The sequence below is a fragment of the Myotis nattereri genome, assembly GCF_964212035.1.
Source record: "Myotis nattereri genome assembly, chromosome: 5".
Lineage (NCBI taxonomy): Eukaryota > Metazoa > Chordata > Mammalia > Chiroptera > Vespertilionidae > Myotis > Myotis nattereri.
The window spans coordinates 54,419,068-54,433,109 of NC_138080.1; the positions used below are offsets into that span (position 1 = coordinate 54,419,068).

General features: G+C 37.3%; 1 protein-coding gene across 1 annotated transcript in view; it reads left to right on the forward strand.

Annotated features, from left to right (window-relative positions):
- Positions 1-14,042, forward strand: part of SH3D19 (SH3 domain containing 19) — a 179,849-nt gene that overhangs the window by 71,584 nt on the left and 94,223 nt on the right. The gene's annotated exons all lie outside the window — the stretch shown is intronic.

A 14,042-nucleotide genomic window follows, 5' to 3' on the forward strand; every position in this document is an offset into this window, starting at 1 on the left:
CTGTAGGCCGGAGGGAAGCCTAGGTCCCAGGTGCCAGCAGCCAGGGGAAGAAAGGCCAACTCTTGCACAAATTTCGTGCATCGGGCCTCTACTATTTTAATAATTTTTTTTTCTCTATTGATTAAGGTATTACATATGTGTCCCTACCCACCCACCCCCATTATACCCCCCCCCACTCATGCCCTCACCCCCCTGGTGTCTTTGTCCATTGGTTATGCTTATATGCATGCATACAAGTCCTTTGGTTGATCTCTCCCCCTTGCCCCTCCCCTCCCCTGCCTTTCCTCTGAGGTTTCATGGTCTGATTGATGCTTCTCTGTCTCTGGATCTGTGTTTATTCATCAATTTATGTTGTTCGTTATATTCCACAAATGAGTGAGATCATGGGATATTTATCTTTCTCTGACTGACTTATTTCGCTTAGCATAATGCTCTCCAGGTCCATCCATGCTGTTGCAAATAGTTGGAGTTCCTTCCTTTTTATAGAAGCATAGTATTCCATTGTGTAGATGTACCACAGTTTTTTAATCCGCTCATCTGCTGATGGGCACTTAGGCTGTTTCCAAATCTTAGCTATTATAAATTGTGCTGCTATGAACATAGGGGTACATATATCGTTTCTGATTGGTGTTTCTAGTTTCTTTGGATAGAGTCCTAGAAGTGGGATCACTGGGTCAAATGGGAGTTCCATTTTTAGTTTTTTGAGGAAACTCCATACTGTTCTTCACAGTGGCTGCACCAGTCTACATTTTCACTAGCAGTGCACAAGGGTTCTTTTTTCTCCACATCCTCTCCAGCACTTATCATTTATTGATTTGTTGATGATAGCCATTCTGATAGGTGTGAAATGGTACCGTATTATCATTTTGATTTGCATCTCTCAGATGATTAGTGGCTTTGAGCATGTTTTCATGTGTCCCTTGGCCTTCCTTATGTCCTCCTTTGAAAAGTGTCTATTTAGGTCTGTTGCCCATTTTTTGATTAGGTTGTTTATCTTCCTTTTGTTAAGTTGTATGAGTTCCCTGTAAATATTGGAGATTAAACCCTTATTGGAGATAACATTGGTAGATATCTTTTCCCATGCAGTGTACTTTCTTGTTATTTTGTTGATGGTTTCTTTTGCTGTGCAGAATCTTTTTATTTTGATGTAGTCCCATTTGTTTATTTTCTCTTTAGTTTCCATTACCCTAGGAGCTGTATCAGTGAAGATAATGCTTCGGCATATGTCTTGAGATTTCGCTGTCTGTGGATTCCTCTAAGATTTTTATGGTTTCCTGTCTTACATTTAAGTCCTTTGTCCATTTTGAGTTTACTTTTGTGTGTTGTAAGTTGGTGGTCTAGTTTCATTATTTTTGCATGTATCTGACCAATTTTCCCAACACCATTTATTGAAGAGACTATCTTGACTCCATTGTAAAGCCCTTGTCCCCTTTGTCAAATATTAATTGAGCATGTTGGTTCGGGTCGATTTCTGGGCTCTCTATTCTATTCCACTGGTCTATATGTCTGTTCTTATGCCAGTACCAGGCAGTTTTGAGAACACTGGCTTTGTAATACAGCTTGATATCTGGTATTGAGATCCCACCTACTTTGTTCTTCTTTATCAGGATTGCTGCAGCTATTCAGGGTCTTTTTTTATTCCAGATGAATTTTCGGAGAGTTCACTCTAGGTCTGAGAAATATGCTGTTGATATTTTAATGGGGAGTGCATTGAATTTATATATTGCTTTGGGTGGGTAATATGGACATTTTAATGATGTTGATTCTACCAATCCATGAACACGGTATGTTCTTCCATCTGTTTATGTTGTCCTCTATCCTTTTTTTCAGTGTCCTATAGTTTTCTGAGTCCAGGTTTAATAAAATTATTAACTACTTATAAGATACTAGAGGCCCGGTGCATGAAATTTGTGCATTCGGGGGAGGGGGTCCTTCAGCCCGGCCTGCGCCCTCTCACAGTCCAGGAGCCCTCAGGGGATGTCCGAATGCCGGCTTAGGCCGTGGGGAGTGGGCCTGAGCCAGCATTCAGACATCCTTAGCGCTGCCATGGAGATGGGAGAGGCTCCCACCACCGCCACTGTGCTCACCAGCTGTGAGCCCAGCTTCTGGCTGAGTGGCACTCCTCCTATGGGAGCGCACTGACCTCTGGTGGTCAATGCATGTCATAGTGACCAGTTGTTCTGCCATGGGGCCAGAATCGGCTCTCCAACATCCCCTGAGGTGTCCCGGATTGCGAGAGGGCCAGGCCAACGGACCCCACCAGTGCATGATCGGGGCTGAGGAGGGACGTGGAAGGTTGGCCAGCCAAGGAGGGCTCCAGGGCATCTCCAGCCCGTCTCAGTCCTGATCGGCCAGACCCTAGCAGCAAGCTAACCTACTGGTCAGAGTGTCTGCCCCCTGGTTGTCAGTGCATGTCATAGCAATTGGTCAACTGGTTGACTGTCTGGCTCATGGTGGTCAGTGCACATCATAGTGAGCAGTTGAGCAGCCTTAGCATATCATTTGCTTATTACGCTTTGATTGGTTGAACGGATCACCAGACAGTATATTAGGCTTTTATTATATAGGATTTTATTTTGAGAATTCCTATCAGTGACTGTTAAATCCTTACAAAATATTATTATATCCCTATTTCCTCCCTTTTGTGGTTTATTTTCCTCCCCTTTCTTTAACTGGTGTTTTTCTAAGCATGTATTGCTTTTTTTCTTTCTAATTATAAACTAACATGGAATCATTGTAGAAATTTTAAAACATATTTTTAAAAACTTTGAAAAACAAAACAGTCTGCCTTTTATCAGCTAGAGATAGCTGGCTACTGCTAAAAATTTGGTGTAATTTCTTCTAGATTTTATTTATTAGTATATATGTATTCTAATTGAATTATTTAAATTCTTATTAGTTTCAAATGGCTTATATTACTTAAGTCTCTTAATCACTCTGTGACAGTGTGTTTTACAAGATCTTCATCAGCCTTAAAAAGTATTTTTTAAAATCTTTGCCAAACTTACCAGTAGAAAATTGTTTAACTTCCACTCCTAGGCAAGAATTTGATTTTTTAAAAACCCGTTCTGTGAAGGATTATAATTTTTCTAATATTATTTTCTCCTTATTCCACATTCTATAACTTTTTCTTTGCATTTTCTGTTGTGGGAACTGATAAAATGATGATCATTCATTCATTCATTGGGTTGACTGGCTTGGTAAACCGAACTCTGATGCTTTTGCAAGGTATCAAACCCTAGAATGCATTTATCTTAATGAATAAAAATACAAAATTCATGAAACTGCCATTAGTTAGAATAGCAATACATTTTGCAGGAATTGTCAATAAAAAATAAGTTAGTGAGACCTAATCTGTGGGGGAAATATAGCTAAATATTTGAAGTATAAGGCTAATATTTTTCAGGTATAATTCACATACATTAAAATTCACTCTTTTTGGTGTATGATTCTATGAGTTTTCGCAAACATACAGTTATGTGACCACCACTACAATCAGAAAAGTTTGTGAAATTGGTATTTTTTTAAAAAAATATATTTTATTGATTTTTTACAGAGAGGAAGGGAGAGAGATAGAGAGTTAGAAACATCGATGAGAGAGAAACATCGATCAGCTGCCTCCTGCACATCTCCTACCGGGGATATGCCCGCAACCCAGGTACATGCCCTTGACCGGAATCGAACCTGGGACCTTTCAGTCCGCAGGCCAACGCTCTATCCACTGAGCCAAACTGGTTTCGGCGAAATTGATATTTTTAATACTTAAAAAAAATAGTAATGGGGGGGGGGGGGGAAGACAATGTAAGAGAGAGAACTTTGACAGCATACTTAACTGTGAGTAACATAAAGTTGGAAGGATGAAAAAATACTTAAGATTATACAATCAGGATCCATAAGACCTTTGACATACTGAAGGTTTGACTGAATAAAGGAATATGAGTTTTAATTGGAACAAATGTAAATCCTTATGTACACTTAGGTCTGAAAGAAAAATTGAACATGAAGTGGGGAGATGTGACAACAATATATTTGAAAAGTCTTAAGGTTTTAATTCTTCACAAATTCTCCATGAGTCAAAATTTTTATGTTATTGCCTCCATTTCCCCCAAAATGTCAGCATTGATTTAATTACATTGAAAGAATTGTAGTGTCCAATATTTCAAAAATGTCATAGCTCTAGACTGTACTTTTGATGTTGTATTCAACTCTGGGTCCACAAGCCCTCGAAAAATCTAAGTGTTCAGTAGTTGATATCACTTGGGGAGCTTAAAACCATACACACAGAGTCCAATGCTCCCAGATATTCTCATTCAGTAAGCACTGAGTGAGTAGATCCTGGGAATCTATACATGAAAGAAGTTCCCTAGTGATTCTGATGTATAGTCAGGTTCGGAACCCCTGGAATAGAAAATAGCAGCTGAGTTGGGACAGGCAATATGAAAGAGAAGAGTAGGATAAAGATCAAAGCTAAGTTATAGGAGACAATATAAGAAATCAGGTGAATTTAGCCTAAATGTAGAAGTTTTGGGAGGTATATGAGATAGAAATAACTGGCCTCAAACATTTAGAGGGCTGGCATGTAGAAGAGACCAGGAAAATGATTCCTCATAAATGCAATATCCCCCACTAAAAGGGAATGGGGATTCTTGGGGGAATGTTTGATTCCAGGTCTGGGGAAAGGGAAAGTATAAGTGAGCCTAGACTTCTGATGTGACAGAAAGATAGGAAATGCTCAACTAATGGAGTCATGTCAAGAAGGCCTAGGAGGCAGCTTCAGGAGGCTCCCACTGGCCAATTCTGGGATAATTTGAGTATCAAAAATGTCTCAGTGAAAATGGATTCTAACACATTGGCTTTTTTCAACATTCATGTAGAAAAAAATCATAGAATCGGCAAGTCATAATTTTATAATTTTCAATGTAATAGTTGATTCAGACAAGAATCATCAGAGGCTCCTAAAACTCGGGCAAAAAGTTGTTGGAGGAATAGATATTCACACTGTCTTAAAATATGTTATTCCATTTTTAATTATTAAAGGAGAAATTACTTTTCCAATAAAAATATCTGATGATCACATTTTTTATCAAGTGGTCAACTTATATATCATCATTAGTATGTGCTTCCAGATAATGCATCAGTAGTACATGTAGCTAGCACTTATATAGCTGTAGTCCTGGCAAAAAAGAAAAATAATGTCATGAAATATACAAAAAGGCTGGGAAAATATGCAAGATTAAAAACAGACTGAATTTCTTTTTAAACTGGAATTTTAAAATCCATATTTAAAACAAAACACTTTGGGGATAATTGAGAAAATATTCATGTGAATTTCATTTTAGATAATGGTTTGGGTTTTTTTTGAGAGTCCTTTGATTAAAGCTGGGACAGTGAAACAAGGAAGGGCTTAGGACAGAAAAAGCAACAGGAGAGAGACTAGACAGGGCTGCTTTGGCTTACTAGAAATGTTATGGGAAAGAAGTGAGCCTAGGCGAGACTGATGTCAGCTCACTGGAGAATCAGAGAAAAGGAGGCCTTGGAGACAGGTTCAGAGGGTAGCCCAGAGGAGCCTCCTCTGCCCATTGCTTCCCTGGTTGCAAGTCTCCTGGGGACCCTTAGAGTTTACAGCGGTTCTCAACCTGTGGGTCGCAACCCCTTTGGCGGTCGAATGACCCTTTCACAGGGGTCGCCTAAGACCATCCTGCATATCAGATGGTTACATTACGAATCATAACAGTAGCAACATTACAGTTATGAAGTAGCAACGAAAATAATTTTATGGTTGGGTCACAACATGCGGAACTGTATTTAAAGAGCCAGAATGTTGAGAACCACTGGTTTAGGATTGCATGCTTGTGGGAGAAGAGGAGGAAGGGAAAGGTGTGGGCGTGTGTCTGGGTGGGAGAGCACCCAAATAATAGTTTATTAATATTACCTTTTTAGATGTACAATAAGAATGCTGTTATGTCGTAGAATGTTCTTATTTTTAGGAGATATATGCTGAAGTGTTAGGTATGATGTAGTCTTATGTTTGCAACATATTCTCAGATGATTCATGACAACAAAAACACACAGCAAGAAGTAAAACAGAGCAAATATGGGAAAATATCAATAATCGGTGATTAGATGAAAAGTGTATGTGTGTTAACTGTACTGTTCCTTCAACTTTTCTGTAGACTTAAAATTTTCAAAATAAAAAGTAGCAGTGGAGGGAACTGTTCTGTGTGTTCCATGAAGTCCCAGAGGGCAGGATGTGAATCTGTGGGGGGAACATTGGGGGTGTGGATGGCTTTTGTGACAGCGGGTCACAGATGGAATGGACCACATGTGAGGAAATACTGCAAGGAAAAGGTAGACTAGAAAAGGTTCACACATGGCTGCAGCCCTGTGTACAATCGATAACCAATACATATTTATTGAGAGGCCCTAATCCAGGCTCAGGATACAAGAGAAAACAAAGAAAAGTCTCCAACTTTATGAGCATGGAGCACCCATTGTTTTGGACTTACACTCCCAATCTCTGAGAGCGTGTTTACTCTAAAGTCAGGATTCAAGTCTTCATAGTTCTACTTCAGGCAGTATTTTGGTACTCTTGAGGGTATTCAGGAGATATTTTATTCATTAATCTCTGATTTATACTGTTAGGTTCTCAAGGACTGTGCTATCAGTCTTAGTAACCCTAGCTTAATATAGTGCCTGGTCTACAATAAGCCCCTATTAAATAAATGTTTATTGAATAAATGCCCTATGTAGTTCCAAGAGAGAAAGGGAAATGCCAATATTTTCCTCTTGCAAATTAGGAAGAACTTGATCCTCAAAAGCTTGCCCATGACTATTATTGAATGTTTGTTACAGCAACATTAAGAAGTAATGTCCTGACCAGCTGGTGTGGCTCAATGATTGAGTGTCGACCTATGAACCAGAAGGTCACAGTTCGATTCCCAGTCAGGACACATGCCTGGGGTTGCGGGCTCCATACCCAGTAGGAGGTGTGCAGGAGGCAACTAATCAATGACTCTCTCTCATCAATGATGTTTCTATCTTCCTCTCCCTCTCCCTTCTTCTCTGAAATCAAAAAAATTTTTTTTTAAAAAAAAAAAAAAAAAAAGGAGAAATGGGCCCTGGCCAGTGTGCCTCAGATGGGTGGGCATCGTGCACACATGCCCAGGTTTGGGGCTCTGTCCCTGGTAGGAGGTAAGCAGGAGGCAGCCAATCGAAACAGAAAGGCCATTGTTTTCTGTTTGGGTGTCTACCGAGATTGGCAGTGATCTGTTCTTCTCTTGCCATCCTCAGCTGAGCAGAGCTACCCGCCAGGCCAGCAATGCATCAAGCAGATTAATACCTGCTGCATCAATAGAGCAGAAAGAAGATATAAACAAAAAGTCATTTAATTTTGGTATGTTTGTTGGTTATCTTCAGGCCACTTGGCAGCAAGAATGATAGGCTCAAGGCCCAGCAAGGATAAGAGAAATGCATTTCTTTTTTCTTTTTTTTCATAAGACCAAACACTCCTATAGCTTTGACAGCGAGAGATCAGTAAATCTGGGATGTCTGCCTATTCTTTCATTTTGGTGCTGAAATAAGAAGGAAAGCATAACTCTTATCAAGTTAAAGAAAAAGTTTTATTAGGTATTGCCCGATGCTAATACCCCAAGTTGAAAAAACAATGCCTAGCATTTTTTATAAGTCTTACAGGGTGCTTTTTCTTCTGATGCTGGCATTTTTAAATTTTGCTTCTTGCTCATTGACCAGTGTGCAAGTCAGAAATATCTGAATTCTTCTTGTCTTTTTCTTATTTGTTTAAATACATCATTTCCAAAATGTATGTTCTATGGAATATTTTTCTGTAGGATATTAATCAATATGCAAGAAATAAAAATTCATGCATAAAAAAGTCTGTGAAATGGTGAATTAAAACAAAATTGGAGATATTTCTTCACTCTGATTCTACTAAGAGTCTTTGATATACTAAAGTACATTATAAAACTCCAAGTGAGAGATTTACTATACAGGATTTAAAATTTTTTGTTTGAATTTGTTAACTTCTTTTCCTAGAGACAGCCATTAACAACATCTTGAAAAATGTACTATGGAATGGCAGTTTGGTAAACTAATCCAGTGGGAAGTAAGAGCTAAAGGTAATAGAGAAAGTTAAGCCCTGTGGCAATTGGTGCCAGAAATGGAAAATTAGGAGCTTTTTTTTTTTTTTTTTTTACCCCTTCACTAACTGAGTAATAGAGCCCAGTGACTTGTGCGGGCTGCAAAACCAGCTATTTTGTCTTAAGTGTCTTACCTATTACAAAGAAATAATTTACAACAGCAAAACAGAGAATTCCAAATCTGTTTCTCAAAAAATTATCATATGAATCTTAGTCTTCTAAGCCTTCTTAAAACCACCTGTTATAAAATCCCCTTTCATACCTATTCATAAAATTCAATGAAATTTTAATGAAAATCACAAAAAAGATTTTTGAACTCATTATAGTAATTCTAAAATTCATAAGGAAGACCAAGAATAACCAAGGTATTTTTGAAGATCAGGAGAAGGAGGACTTACAAGTAATTAAGACAGTGTTTTGTCAGCAAACAGAGAAACAAGTCAATGTAACAAAACAGAGTCCACAACAGACACAGATGGACACATGTAATTATGTATTATATACTAGATAGAGATGGCATTACAGATCATTGGGGAAAGTGGACATGTCAATAGATGGTGCAGAAACAATTGATTACCCATATTTATAAAAATTCAGATGCAGTTTATTTTATTGTATCATGTCAGGTAGAATCTAAAGACTTGAAATTTTAAAAGTAAAGCTGAAACATTTTGAATAAATATTTTTATGACTTTGAAGTTGGGAAAGAGTTCTTCAGGCTCAACAAGTACAAACCACAAAGAAAAATATTTGCCTATGTGAAAAAAATCTAAAACCTGTATACATGAAGACATCAAAAGCATGAGAGAAGACAAGTCATGACTGTACAATCAATGCTCAGAGGTGCAAAATTAGTGTCCAGCCTTAAAAAATATACATCAGAAAGAAAAAAACAAGTAACTCAGTAAGATAGGAGCAGGGAACTCACAAAGTAGGAAACCCAAGTAGCCAGCTAATTATTTGAAAAGATTCTGTACCTTGCTACTATTCAGAAGATGTGTAGTAACATGATAACGAGATACCATTTCATTTCCATCCAGTTGGCACAGAAATTTCAATGACTGACAAGTCTGCATGAGAATAATTTGATATATCATTTTTAGAGAGCAATTGAGCAATATCTGGTAAAGCTGAAAATGCCGGTACCATACAACCCAGGAGGTATTATATACCCTAGAGAAATTCTTTCACATGTGCCACAGGAACCTTGTATAAGAATGCTGAGAATAGCACTTTTTGGATTAAGCTAACTACAGATAAACATGACAACATGGATAAATCTCAGAAGCATAATTGTGTATGATAAAAAGCAAGTTGCAGAAGGGTAGGTAAGTATGATATCATTTATATTAAGCAAAGGTCAGCCAATGGGCCAAATCTGGCCTGCCACCTGACTTTGTAAATAAAGTCTTATTATTAAAATTTGAAGGAGTCATGGTACCCTGCATGGGTTACCCTCATGTTGATCTTATATTGATATTGAGGATTTTATCTTGACACTTTATCATCATCACATTATGGTTTAAATAGATTAGCTAAAAGCAAAAGATTTAACTTGTTTTTGCTTTTCTTCTTTCTAAATATGTCTATTAAAATGTCATGCTCTTCTGGGCTTAGTTTAACTACTATAATTCTGTAGCATTTCTCTGCCCATATGTTTTGATTCCTATTCCTCTATAAACTATAGCTTGTGTGTAATTACTTTCTGGCAGTATGTTTTCTAAGCTATAAGAGAAACATTACTTTAGCTATAGCATCTGTAATGCTATAAATGAGGTGAAAAATTAAAGTGTATACAGGTTTTGTGAGGGAAAAACATCCTTTTGCAGTGGGCGATGTGAAAGGATTGTTAGCATTTTATGTCATTCTACAGAGAAATATATATATAATGTTGTTTTATTGTGGTTTTAAGAAATGTCACTTTAGCATTTCCCCCTGGAGTGATGGGAATGAAATTGAAGCATCTATATGGTATATCAGTTGGTAACTGAAAAGTTTTATCAGCTGGCCTACCACTGCCAGCTTAGTGTGGCGCTTAATACTTAGTGTGGGGGCTTCTCTGGAGTTGTTTTAAATTAAACTATCAGCAGGAGTTAACTCTACAACAGCAGCTGCTCCTGTTTTATTACTTTTTCTCAAGATGGGTATTGTAGCCAACCATTTCTCAGCAGTCTAGGGAGCACATAGAACTCCTAGCCCTTAAATTTTTCATCCTAATTCTTTCCTCTCTTTCCCTTGGGTTAGTTATATTTTATATTAGTTCTTTACTTTTCTTCAGTGTAATTTAGAAGCAGTTATTTACACAGTTCTACAAAGTCTATATTAAATAGCCTTCAGTTGAGTAAACTTTGTATACATCTTTGTGGATCTCAATCTGTCCCTAGGTTATGGTTTTACCCCAGCTAATAAATATCCTTGTACATATGGACTATAATTTTTTTAATGTTTTTGTCTTACTGGCATAGCATATATCACATTCTTTAAATGTATTGATTAGGGCTTTTAACTACAGAAGTATACTAGCTAATTCCTGGAAGAATCTTAGTATGGGACAGAATTGCTAAATAGTCATTTAGTAGCCCAGTCAACTCCTGTCTCAGTGACAGTAAACGGCTGTTGATTAAAATTTAGTCTTGTCTTTATACATAAAACCCTTCTCAAAACGAGAAATCAGGCCTGGTCCCAAAAATACAATGTCAGGGTTGGGGCTTCTTTTTTGATCAGATGCTCTTGATCAGTGATTTTCAACTGGTGTACCACAAGAATTTTTAAAAGATGCAATATCTGACTATTTAGTCCGGGGCACTGACCTCTTTTCCCTAGATTGTAAAAAAAAAGAAAAAGATAATAACTTGTGCACAGCCACGGTTTGGTGAGCCTGAGGCGGGCGGCGAAGGTTGTAGAAAAGGCAGACAAAGAGAATAAGCTGGGTCTAGGTGGATCTTCCTGTGCCTAGCTGAGGCCACAGAGAGAGATCCAGACAGCAAGCTGAGCCTTTATTTTATAGCCATAGGTAAACAGGGTAGTGGTCACCATAGTTACAGTGTTTTTGTGAGTTTCACTTGTTTTGGCAGCACTTGTTGCACCTCCCACAGCCCATTAGCTACACAGATACATCTAGGGAGTATCATAAGGTCAAGCCTAATTATGCTAAGAGGGCTGTGCCCTCTAAACTGGGACTTGTTTGTGGCTTTGCCAACAGATCAGTCCGAGGCTTAACCCTATAGCCACTCCCTACAATAGCTAACAAAATAATAGTTATTCAGTGTAAGTGAATCAAAATTATACCTATTTTTGTGTAAAATTTTATATATATGTATATATGCATGCCACGGAATTTTAGTAATTAGTTGATGTGTGCCATGAGATGAAAAAGGTTGAAAATCGCTGCTCAAAATCAGAGCATTCTGCCCTAGTGAAAAGCTTTTGTCACTTCCAATGTTGTTCCAGTTGTAGAGTGGCTTTCCAGAGATGTAGAGTGAGCCTGCCCATCCTGTACAACACTTAAATGCAGCAAAAAAGGGCAGGCATGCCAGAGAAGGACTTTTGTGTGACTCTCTCCTTTTGGAAAGGAGGATTGAGAATCAGTATGCTTTGGTGATTAGGAAAATATAAGAATAGGAGGAAAGTATCACTTGTCTGATTGCCTAGTTAGAGTAACATATCTAGAATGCAGGGTGGGGCAAAAGAAGGTTTACAGTTGTTCATGTGGGAAATAATATAATAATAAATAATAATACAGGAATAAACTGTGTTTCACATACAACTGTAAACCTACTTTTCCCCACCCAGTACAAATATCCCCTCACTTGTAAACCTGTTTCCTGGAGATAATATTGCTCCTGGCACAATGTGTTGTCCAGGCAGTCCAGGGATGCTATCAAGGGATGACAAATAGGACCTAAATAGGACATCTATTGCCCAATACTTTCTCTTTTGGTTACAGATTCTAAAGATGCTCCAAGTAAAAAGCCCTAATAAGCTGAACTACACTGTTAAGAATTTTTCTATATGGCAAATTCCTATCTTTAACACCATTATTCTTTTTGTCTTAAATGAAATTATATTCACTTGTTCTGATTATAAGGCAAATTATGTTCATGATAGAAAATTTGGAAAAAATAAGCATATATAAGAAAAAATCATCTATAAGTCGACCTTCTCATAGTTAATCACTATTATATTTTGATATATTTCTTTCTAGTTTTTATCTTTTTATACAATGCTATTATTTTAACATAGAGGCTCATGAATATATTGCTTTTAAATTGTTTTCATCTAATGTTATATCGTAAACATTTTCCCATTTTAGTAGTCTTATAAATTATGATTATATTTTCTACTACAAAGTAATACATTTTTATTATAGGAAGTTTATTTTAAAAAAAGAAAAAAAATAAAGTTATTCATGGTCCAACCACTGAATAATAACTACTGTTGGTATATTGGTGGGTCAGCCTTTCTGCTGTGCATATTTAGTGTATTTTTATAAAATAAATTGGGATTATATTGTACATAGTATTGTATATTACCTTGTTTTGTTTTGTTAGTCCTCACCCAAGGATATTTTCCATTGATTTTTGAGAGAGAGTGGAGGGGGGAAACAGAGAGAAACATTGGTGTGAGGGAGACACATTGATTGGGTGCCTCCCACATGTGACCCAACCTGGGCCAGGGGATTGAGGTATGTGCCCTTGCCTGGAATCGAACCCGGGACCGTTCAGTTTGAGGGCTGATGCTTTATCCACTGAGCCAAACCAGCTAAGGCTGCCTTTTTTTTTTTTTTTTTTTTTTTACACAAAACAAGAGTTTATAAACATTTTTCTAAGATGTGATTTTTAATGGTATTCCATCATGTCGATATCAAACTTTATTTTGCTGTTGTTAGACATTTAGGTTATTTTCAATTTTTTACTATTATAAACAGTGCGGTGGTAAGATTCTTATATCTGCATTTTAATAGGCCATCACTGATTACCTCCTTGTGATAAATTCCTAGCAGTGAAATTAATAGATCAAAGTTAATGGATCAAAGAAATGTTTTCAGACTTTGTACATGTACTATCAAATTGCCTCAATAAAAGGTTGCAGTCTCACCACTATAACTTTATTTAAAGATCACCTCTTGCCCCCATGTTGCTTATGAATGAACTAGAAAATAACCAATAAGGACTTTTTCTTTCAACTTGACTCATATTTTTATTTTAGAAAGCTCAGATTTGTTAACCATGGCCCATTTCTGTAATTTTTAGTTCAGACCCCCAAACAGTACTTTCCAAAAGAATCTTGTACTAATTCAGAGCCCCCATAAATCCTCTTGCCCAGAGCCTTTTAGAGGCCTTTCTCCAAGGGCCTTTAGGAGTCAGATCACCTGGATTAGAAGCATAGACACCAGTGCTTATCCCTTATGTTGTATTTGAAATCAGGAATGTTATGTTCAGGTTTGGGGAACTTCTAGAGTGACTCAAAATGAATACAAAAAATACTCCCAGATCATACCCAAGATTGGAGAACTTTTTAGGGCAATCCAAATGGATTTTGAAAAATACCTTTTCAGCTATTTAGGTTCTGCTCATATTGGTAAAATCATTCAGAAAGGCAGTGAAATATAAGATAAAGTGCTTGGGTTTGAACTTCAGGCTGCCTGAATTAGAATCCAGCTTTTCCCCTTAGGAACTATGTCCGTTGGGCAGTTTCTTAATTCTTGTGTACCTCAGTTTACTCATCTGTAAATGGGGCTAATAATAATACCTCTTAGGTTTATTTTGATGATTATTTAGTTGCTGTATCAGTTAGAGTTGAAACAGAGAAACAGAACCAGAAGTATATTAAGAGATTTATCGTAGTTCATTGGCCTATGTGATTGTGGGGGCTGGCGAGACAAGT